The 10366-nt window shown below is 43.8% G+C and overlaps 1 long non-coding RNA gene and 1 pseudogene across 1 annotated transcript; both read right to left on the reverse strand.

Annotated features, from left to right (window-relative positions):
- Positions 1–4284: 4284 nt before the first annotated feature.
- On the reverse strand, positions 4285–6213 carry LOC136375433 (NADH-ubiquinone oxidoreductase chain 2-like; annotated as a pseudogene).
- A 1316-nt stretch (positions 6214–7529) lies between these two features.
- Positions 7530–8051, reverse strand: LOC136375438 (uncharacterized). The gene is made up of 2 exons (XR_010746075.1): positions 7675–8051; positions 7530–7629 (listed from the first exon to the last, which is right to left on the reverse strand). It is a non-coding gene; the product is annotated as an uncharacterized lncRNA (long non-coding RNA).
- Between the last annotated feature and the right edge of the window lie 2315 nt (positions 8052–10366).

Below are 10366 nucleotides of genomic sequence, written 5' to 3' on the forward strand. Positions count from 1 at the left end.
CGGGTGGAGGCAACAAGCAGTGCTAACCCTGTGCCTGCTTTGCAGGCAGAAAATGTTAGTATGAGGATTGGTAGGAGGGTGGGTGAGGGTGTTTGTGTTTGGATTGGCCGTATTGATAGGGCAACGTATATGGATAGTGTCATGCTTTCTAAACATAGTAGAGCTGAGATTAGGTGGGTTTGGTGGAAGGCCAGGCCTAGGCTGCTTAGGGTGAAGGCTGCATAGAAACTTAAGTGAAGGGCGGTCATGAAGAAAGTTATAGGGTTGAGCCGAAAGTTATAATCTGTTGAGCCGAAATCAACTGTCTTGGATTAGACTAACTTTCTTATTCTGCCCATTCTAGTCCTCCTTGTACTCATTCGTATACTAGGCCTAAGGTGAGAAGGAAGATGAGGGTGGAGGTTCAAATTAAGGTGAGAGTGGGGTTTTGGAGTTGGGTGGCTCATGGGAGGGGTAGTAGGAGAGCAATTTTTAGGTCGAATAGCAGGAAGAGGATGGCTGCTAAGAAGAATAGAATTGAGAAGGGCAGGTGGGCAGAGCCTAGGGGGTCAAACCCACATTCATAGGGTGATAGTTTTTCGGAGTCAGGGTTTATTTGGGCCAGTCAAAAGTTTAGTGCTCTTAAGAGAATACTTAGGGTTAAGAATAGAGCTATTATAAGCATGATTATGTTCATTACTCTTCTCTGGCGTTAAACCAGATTTTAAGGATTGGAAGTCGATTGCAATGAACATACTAGAAGAGTAGGAACCTCATCAGTAGATGGCAATGTAGAGGAATAGTCAGACGACATCTACAAAATGTCAGTATCAAGCTGCTGCTTCAAAGCCGAAGTGGTGGTTTGATGTGAAATGGTATTTAATTAGGCATAGGAGGCAGACTAGTAAGAATGTAGAGCAAATAATTATGTATAGCCTGTGGAATCCAGTGGCGACGAAGAAAATGGAGCCGTACACGCTGTCTGTGATGGAGAATGGGGCTTCATAGTATTCTATGGCTTGAAGGGCAGTGAAGTAAAGTCCTAGTAGGACTGTGAGGGTCAGGGCGAAGATTGCTTGTTTTCAGCAGGCTTCTGTGATGCTGCGGTGGGCTCATGTGACAGTGACTCCTGACGCTAGTCGGATAGCGGTATTTAGAAGTGGGACTTCTATTGGATTTAGGGGTTTGATTCCAACTAGTGGTCATTGTCCACCTAGTTCTGGGGTAGGAGCTAGGCTTGAGTGGAAGAAGGCCCAGAAAAAGCCTAAGAAGAAGGCGGCTTCTGATGTGATAAATAGGGCCATGCCATAGCGTAAACCTTTTTGTACAGTGGGAGTGTGGTGGTTTTGGAATGTGCTTTCTTGTACAATGTCACGCCATCATTGGAATATTACAAGAGTGGTGGAGGTTAGGCCAGTAATTAGTAAGTACGGAGAGTTGTAGTGGAATCATATGGTCAGGCCAGAAGTAGTGAGGAGGGCGGCAGAGGCTCTGAGGATGGGTCATGGGCTAGGATCTGCTATGTGGTAGGAGTGTGCTTGGTGTGCCATTGGTAGAGGGTTTTAGATGTTTTCTTGGAGGTAGAGGCTTAGTAGCAGTAAGAAAATGTATGCTTGGATTATGGCTATGGCTACGGCTACTTCTAGGACTGTTAATAGGAATAGGATTAGTAAGGTTAGTAGTGAGATTGCAGGTATTGTTGAGAAGAGAGTAATTGTGGCTGTGGAGATTAGTTGGATGAGAAGGTGTCCTGCTGTAAGATTTGCTGTTAGGCGTACTCCTAGGGCTAGAGTGTGGATGAGAAGGCTTGTTGTCTCGATTAAGATGAGGGCTGGAATTAATAGGCTTGGGGTACCTCCTGGCAGGAGGTGGCTTAAGGAGGTGGAGGGTTGGTTTCGTAGTCCTGTGAGGAGAGTGGCGAGTCACAGTGGAAAGGCCAGGTCTAGGTTCATTGATAGTTGGGTGGTTGGGATGAAGGTATATGGTAGTAGGCCTAGGAGAATGATTAGTAGTAAGAACATAATTAGTGAAGTTAGAATTAGTGCTCATTTGTGACTTTTTTTGTTTAGTGGGGTTATTAGTTGTTTTGTAATGAGGTTAATGAGTCATAGCTGGAGGGTTGAGAGGCAGTTAGTAATTCATTGGAGGAGGGCAGTCGTAGGGCTGGGAATGTTATTGAAATGAGGATTAGTGGGATGCCCAGAAGAGAGGGACTTGACAATTGGTAGAAAAAGCTTAGGTTCATGGTCAGGTTCGGAGGGTAGTGCTTGGAGTTGTTGGAGCTTTGTTGGATGGAGGGTTAGTGGACACAAATGATAGAAGTTTGGGTTGGATGATTAGGGAGAAGGTTAATCATGAAGTAAGCATGATAAAAAAATCAAGGGTTTGGGTTTAGCTGAGGCATATCATTAAGGAGGGGAAAGGTTCCGCTTTCTCTAGCTTAAAAGGCTAGCACTGTTCCATAGCTTCTTAATGGTTATGATGATAGTAGGGAGGATCAGTTCTCAAAGTTAGCGAGTGGGATGGATTTGACTATGATTGGCATGAAGCTGTGGTTTGCTCTGCAGATTTCTGAGCATTGGCCCTAGAAGACTCTGGATCGGCTGGCTAGGAATGAGGTTTGATTTAGGTGTCCTGGAATTGCGTCAGTTTTTACACCAAGGCTGGGTACGGCTCATGAGTGAAGCACATCGGTGGTAACAATGACGCGGATGGTGGATTCTGTTGGGACAATGACGCAATGGTCTACTTCTAGAAGTTGGAAGTGTCCTAATGGTAGGTCTGTTGTTGGTGTTACGTATGAGTCAAATGTGAGGTCTTTAAAGTCGATGTATTCGTAGGATCAGTATCGCTGATGGCTTTTAAGGTGAGGGCAGGTTCATTGATTTCGTCTATTATGTAGAGGATTCGTAGGGATGGGAGAGCAAGTGTGATTAGTACAGCGGCTGGGAAAATTGTCCAGATGAGTTCGATAGCTTGTGCGTCAACTGTATTAGATGTTAGTTTTCTGGTAACAAAAAGTTACCGGAAGTACTAGGGTTAGAAGGTATAGGACTAGGCTGCAGATCGCTAGTGCAACTATTAGGGCATGGTCATGGTATTGTATTAGTTCTTCTATGATGGGTGATGAGGTGTCTTGGAAAGTAAATACTGAGTGGTTAGCCATTTAGTGTTGAGGTATATGGGGGGTTTACCTGTAATTTAGCCTTGACAAGGCTATGTAATTATTTTACTAACACCTCTTAATAAGAAAGAAGCATAGGTGGTTTATGCGGTTGGCTTGAAACCAACATATAGGGGTTCGACTCCTCCCTTTCTTGGACTTGAACAAAGGTGGGTTCTTCAAAGGTGTGGTAAGGAGGCAGGCAGCCGTGAATTCATTCGATGTTAGTGCTTGTTAGTTCTGGTTGAAGGAATTTGCATTTAGATGCTAATGCTTCTCAGATGATAAATACTAGCATGATTACGGCTGTTAGGGAGATCAAGGAGCCTACTGAGGAGATGGTGTTTCATAATGTGTAGGCATCTGGGTAGTCTGAGTATCATCGAGGCATGCCGGCTAGGCCTAGGAAGTGTTGGGGGAAGAAGGTGAGGTTAACACCTTCGAACATTACTCTGAAGTGGATTTTAGCTCATGTTGAGTGGAGCATGTAACCTGTGAATAAGGGGAATCAGTGTGTGAAGCCTGCTAGGATTGCGAATACTGTGCCTATTGATAGGACGTAGTGGAAGTGTACTACTACATAGTAGGTGCCATGAAGGGCAATGTCTAGTGAGAAGTTTGCTAGAACAATGCCTGTTAGTCCTCCAGTAGTAAAGAGGAAAATGAAGCCTAGTGCTCATAGTATAGGAGGGTCTCATTTAATGATTCCTTCGTGTAGGGTTGCTAGTCAGCTAAACACTTTGATACCAGTGGGGATGGCAAAGATTATGGTGGCAGATGTAAAGTATGCTCGGGTGTCTATGTCTATTCCTACTGTAAACATGTGATGGGCTCATACAATGAAACCTAGGAAACCAATGGAAAGCATAGCTCATACTGTGCCTATGTAGCTGAATGGTTCTTTTTTTTCTGCGTAGTAGACTACGTGTGAGATAATTCCGAATCCTGGTAAAATAAGGATGTAGACTTCTGGGTGTCCAAAGAATCAGAACAGATGTTGATATAGTACTGGGTCTCCCCCTTCTGCTGGGTCAAAGGAGGTGGTGCTGAGGTTGCGGTTGGTGAGTAGTATTGTGATGCTAGCAGCAAGGATGGGGAGGGATAGGAGGAGAACGTCAGTGATTAAGACAGATCATACAAATAGGGGAGTTTGGTATTGTGTTAGGACAGGTGGTTTTATGTTGATTGCTGTTGTGATAAAGTTGATTGCTCCTAGAATGGATGAGATGCCTGCTAGGTGAAGGGAGAAGATAGCTAGGTCAACTGAAGCTCCAGCGTGGGCTAAGTTGCCAACTAGGGGCGAGTATACGGTTCATCCTGTTCCTGCACCAGCTTCAACTGTAGAGGAAGCTAAGAGTAGTAGGAATGATGGGGGAAGTAGTCAGAAGCTTATGTTATTTATTCTGGGGAGTGCTGTATCTGGGGCTCCGATTATTAGAGGGACTAGTCAGTTTCCGAATCCTTTGATTATGATTGGTATTACTACCAAGAAGATTATCACAAAGGCATGGGCCGTGACAATTACATTATAGATTTGGCCATCTCCTAGTAGAGCACCAGGTTGGTCTAATTCTGCTCAGATAAGGAGGCCTAGGGTGGTACCCACTATTCTGGTTCATGCACCGAAAATCAGGTCTGGGGTACCGATGTCTCTGTGGTTAGTGGAGAAAAGTCATCGGTTAATGAATGACACAGGTAAGATGGCTGAATGTATAAGTGTTAGGCTGTATTCCTTTCTACAGAGGTTCAATTCCTCTTCTTATTGGCTCTGTTGTGAAGTTCATAATGGGTTGCAAACTCATTGATGTGCATTCGTATTGCGCTGGAGTCTTAGGCAGAAGCCTGTTGGTTAGGGCACATAGCTGTTAACTGTAGTATTATGGGACCGAAGCCCATCTGCCTAGTGGGAGAGGTAAGGTCCTAGCTTAATTAAAGTGCCTGGGTTGCATTCAGGTGATGCAGGCTAGTGTCCTGCAGATCTTAGCAGAAACTAAGAGGGTCTAACTCTTGTTTAAGGCTTTGAAGGCCTTCAGTTTAAGTGATCCTAAGTTTCTTAAATAATGATGGAGATTATGGGGGAGATGGGGAGGAGTATGGTGGATATATAACAGTTAGGATAGCGATGGAGATGTTAGTGGGTTTGTTGTGTCATTGTTTTATGTGGTTAGTGGTGTGTGGTGGAAGTGTATTTGTTGCGCAGTATGCAAGATGGAGATAGAAGAACAGTCCTAGTAGGGAGAGAATGAAGATTTATTGCTGTGGGAGCTATGTTTTGTTTTGTTAGTTCTTGGATGATGAGCTGTTTTGGTGGGAGGCCTGCAAGGGAACGTAAGGTAAAGAATAGTATTGTGTTTAGTGAAGGGTTTTTTGTTCATGTGGTCATTAAGGTGGACAGTTTTAGTACTTTATTTGTGTTTAGAGTTAAGAAAACAGTTATGGTTATTAGAGTGTAGATGCAGAAGTACAGTAGAGTGAGTTTGGGGTTGTAGGAAATGATAATGGCTATTCAGCAGAGGTGGGAGATGGAGCAGAAAGCCAGGATTTTCGGATTTGTGTTTGGTTTAGGCCTATTCATCCTCCTAGGGCTGCGGAGGAGATAGTTATGAAGGTTAGTAGTGTTGGATTAAGTGAATGGGATGTTATAAAGAGTAGGGTGATTGGTGGGAATTTTATACCTGTGGATAGGAGTAGGCCAGTGGTTAGGGGAGAGCCTTGCAGGACTTCTGGAAATCAAAAGTGGAATGTGACTAGTCTGAGTTTTATTGCAATGGCTGAGGTTAAAATTAGGGATGACAAGGGATGGGTTATTTGGGTGATGTCTCATTGTCCTGTGTGTCATGCATTGGTTATGCTGGAGAATAGAATTAAGGTAGATGCAGCTTCTTGGGTTAGGAAGTATTTAGTTGCAGCTCAATAGCTCGGGGGTGATGGGATTTTGAGATTAGGAGTAGGATGGCAAGAGTGTTGATTTCGAGGCCAGTTCAAGCTGTGATTCAATGGTTGCTTGAGATTGTGATAGTTGTTCCTAAAATTAAGCTGGTGATAAAGATTAGTTTTACTTGGGGCGTCATTAATGGGGGAGGGGTTGAACCATCATTTTCGGGGTATGGGCTTGATAGCTTGTTCAGCTTACCCTACTAGAAAGTAATATAAAGGAAGTATGGAGGGTTTTGATCTCTCTAGTGCGGGTTCGATTCCTGTCTTTCTAAGGTGGTAGGAAATGAGAGGGTTGGTGTACCTCTATGTTCACTTTATCATAGTGACCCTTTGGACGTTTGGACACATTTCCTGGTATGCCTTAGATAGGGGGGTAAACCTGCATAGCAGATTGGTAGGCGAGTATGTCATAGGCATAGGGCTAGTGTGAGGGGAAGGAAGTTTTTTCACAGAAGATGTATGAGTTGGTCATAGTGGAATTGTGGGTAGGAGGTGCAAATTCATAGGAATCCTGCTGATAAGAGCAGGGGTTTTGTAGCTAGTACTAGTGGGAATAGCTCTTGGGGAAGGTTGAGGAGGCTTGGGTTGAAGAATAAGATGGCAGTTAATGTGTTTATTAGTATGATGTTGGTGTATTCAGCTAGGAAGAATAGGGCGAAGGGTCCTGCTGCGTATTCTACATTGAACCCTGATACTAGTTCTGACTCTCCATCTGTTAAATCAAATGGGGTATGATTTGTTTCTGCAAGTGTAGAGACATATCACATTATAGCGATGGGTCAGCATGGGAAAATTAGGTAGAGGGGTTCTTGGGCGGTTGCGAAAGTGTTGAGAGTGTAGTTTCCGGTAAGAAGAACTATGGATAGCAGGATGATTGCTAGGGTGGCTTCATTAGGAGATGGTTTGGGCTACTGCTTGGAGTGCGCCAATTAGGGCATATTTTGAATTGGATGCTCAGCCTGATCAGAGGCTAGAGTATACTGCTAAGCTGGATATAGCCAGAAGGTATAGTATGCCTAGGCTGAGGTCTGTGAGGGAGAATGGTAGGGGGAGTGGGGCTCAGATTGAGATTGCAAGGAGAGGGGCTTGTATTGGGGTTGTGATAAATAGGATGGGGGAGGATGCTGATGGGCAGATCAGTTCTTTAAGAAACAGTTTTACCCCATCTGCTAGGGGTTGGAGTAGTCCAAATGGGCCAACCCCAAGGTTTGGGCCTTTTCGACCTTGTATATAGCTTAGGATTTTATGTTCTACTAATGTTAGGAAGGCTACTGTGATCAGGATTGGTAGAGCATAGGGGAGGATTATTGTAATGTTAATTACAAGTGGGTAGTTGATCATTATGAGGGGGAAAAAGTATAAAGCTAGGGAGAGGATTTGAACCTCTGAATTAAAGGACTTAAGCCTTTTGCATTTGCTGAGCTCTGCCATGCAAGTCCTTTAGTCCTTAGTCCTTTTCTAGGACGTGGGGGGAGTGATAGCCTTTTGTAATTTAGTTGGTTTCATTACTTAAGGCAAAGGCTTCCCTGTAGTATTGGCCTTGCTTTTCCCTATCCTTTCTTACTGGGAAGATCTCATCATAGATAGAAACCGACCTGGATTGTTTACTGGGAAGAGCTCATCATAGGTAGAAACCGACCTGGATTGCTCCTGAACTCAGATCACATAGGACTGTTAATTGTTGAACAAATGAACCCTTAGTAGCGGCTGCACCGCTAGGATGTCCTGATCCAACATCGAGGTCGTAAACCTCCTTGTCGATATGGACTCTTGGAGGAGATTGTGCTGTTATCCCTGGGGTCGCATGGTCCATTGGTCAGTTATATTGGATGTGGTTGCTATTTGCACGTTGAGAGGTTGCTCTTAGTCTGGATGTGTGGTCCAATGTTTGGAGGTTTTGTTTTGCTCCAAGGTTGCCCCAACCAAAAAAATGCGAGCCAATAACCCTTAAGTAAGTGAGCCCAAGTGGGTGTGTATGTATTTAGGGGTGGCTGCTGATTTTGATGTTCCACAGGGCCTTTTTGTCTTATGGGTTTATCCCTGCTGTTGTACAGGGAGATCAATTTCACTGATTGCCTGTAAGAGACAGTTAAGACCTCGCTTAGCCATTCATACTAGTCCCGATTTACAGGACAATTGATTGGCTACCTTTGCACAGTTAGGATACTGCGGCCGTTAAACACATGTTACCAGGCAGGTGTCACCTTCAATGCTTGTCTGTTGGTTTGCTGAAGACTACATTTTTGATAAACAGTCGGGCCTTGACCTTTGCCTAGCTCCTTTACAGGTTTTAATCTTTCTAAATGGACACTCCTCTATTGGGTTAACAAAGTGTTTAATACTTTGCTTGTTGGATTTGTCATATATTGGGGACTTGTTAATAATGTATGGATGTAAGCTTGTGTCAAAGAGGGAGGACCCTGGTTACTCATTCTAGCATTAATTCTCCTATTGTTCTATAGGTTAGCCTGTTAGTGAGGAGGGAGTCATATAGTGTTGATATTTTTGATATGTTGAGCTTTAACGTACTCTTTGTTGATGGCTGCTTGAGGGCCCACAGTATTTTTAGACATAGGTTATTTATCCGCTCATAGAGATTGTATTTTTTTTTAAAGGAGCTGTACCTCCTTTAAATAGCCCTTAACTTGCTTCATTAGGATTCTTGGTTTCTCTGGAGAAGAGTTAAGAGTGAACTTACATTTGTTTCACAGGCAACCAGCTATCACTCAGCTCAACTGGCTTTTCACCTCTACTGATAAGTCATCCTACCCTTTTGCAACAGAGATGGGTTCACTCAACAATATCTGCTCATAGGTAGCTCGCTTGGGTTTTGGGGTGGCAAACTTAAATTCATTTTGCTTGGTTTTTCTTGCTAGACCATGATGCAAAAGGTACAAGGGTTGATCTTTGCTATTTTTAGCTTAGTTATTTCATTATTATTTCATCTTTCCCTTATGGTACGTGGTCTCTGTCGCTCCAATGGTGTCTTTTCTATCACCTATACTGGGACGAGTAAATGCTTTAGTTAAGTGTGTGAGTAGCTTTATTATTCTGGGTCATGTATGTTGGGCTAGAGTTTGGCATTAAGACAACCTGGTGTGAGCAGGTCTCTTTCAGGCGTAAGGTGAATGCTTTCGTTAAAGCTACATCTTGGTATCCTAAGTACACCTTCTGGTACACTTACCTTGTTACGGCTTACCTCCTCTTTGGCTGGGTAGCTTATTAAGCTGGGGGGAAAGGTGCTTTTGAGGAGGGTGACGGGAGGTATGTACATGCCCCAGAGCCAGCTGAAAGAGGTCTTGCTTGTCCCACTTCACTGCTAAATCCTCCTTCCAGGGGTGGTTTCATGCACCTTTGCCATTACGTTATAATCCAGAAAATGTAGCCCATTACTCCCATTCCATGGGCTATACCTTGACCTGTCTTATTAGCATGGTGGAGCTATTGTATCCACTGTTGGGCCTTCATGGGGGGTGGGCTGGTGACAGCGGTATATATGCTGTTTTGAGCAAGGAATGGTAAGGTGTACCATGGATCATTGATTATAGAACAAGCTCCTCTAGGTGGGTTTGGGGCACCACCAAGTCCTTAGAGTTTTAAGCGTTAGTGCTCGTAGTTCTCATGTGGATGCTCCAGTAAGATTGTGCATCAAGATTTAGGGCCAGGCATAGGGGGGTATCTAATCCTAGTTTGGGCTCTGGCTTTAGTGGATTTGAATTGATCATTAGTCTAAGATTTTCTTTGAATAGAGGCCTTATGGGCATCTTGGGCTTATGACAACTCAGATGCCTTTTAATCTTAGTTATTTGGATAACACGTGACCAAGCTTTACGCCGTTATAATGTTGATTTGGGTCTCCTGTATGACCATGGTGGCTGGCACAGGATGTACTGACCCTGATTTGCTATGACTAAGTCAAGTTTTTACTCATTGTTTAATGTTAACTACTGCTGAATACCTGTGAGGGCGTGGCAATTGCGAGGCGTTTTGGGCTACTAATGGGAGTATGCCTGATACCTGCTCCTATTGACCTGGGGTCAGGGTGCCCAGGGCTTCTACACTGTCGTGTGGATACTTGCATGTATTATCTCTAGCAACAACCAACAGTAAGGTTAGGACTAAGTCTTTTGTCTTTGGCTGCATGTGCAGCAACCATCTTGGCATCTTCAGCGCCATGCTTTTTGTAAGCTACAAAGACATTGGATTTGAATTTTTTTTTTCATTCATTGTTTGTATTTTTGTTTGTTTTTTATGGGAAAAAAGATGGAAGGATTTTATTGAGGTAGG

The sequence above is a fragment of the Sylvia atricapilla genome, chromosome 2 (genome assembly GCF_009819655.1).
Source record: "Sylvia atricapilla isolate bSylAtr1 chromosome 2, bSylAtr1.pri, whole genome shotgun sequence".
In the NCBI taxonomy this organism is placed as follows: domain Eukaryota; kingdom Metazoa; phylum Chordata; class Aves; order Passeriformes; family Sylviidae; genus Sylvia; species Sylvia atricapilla.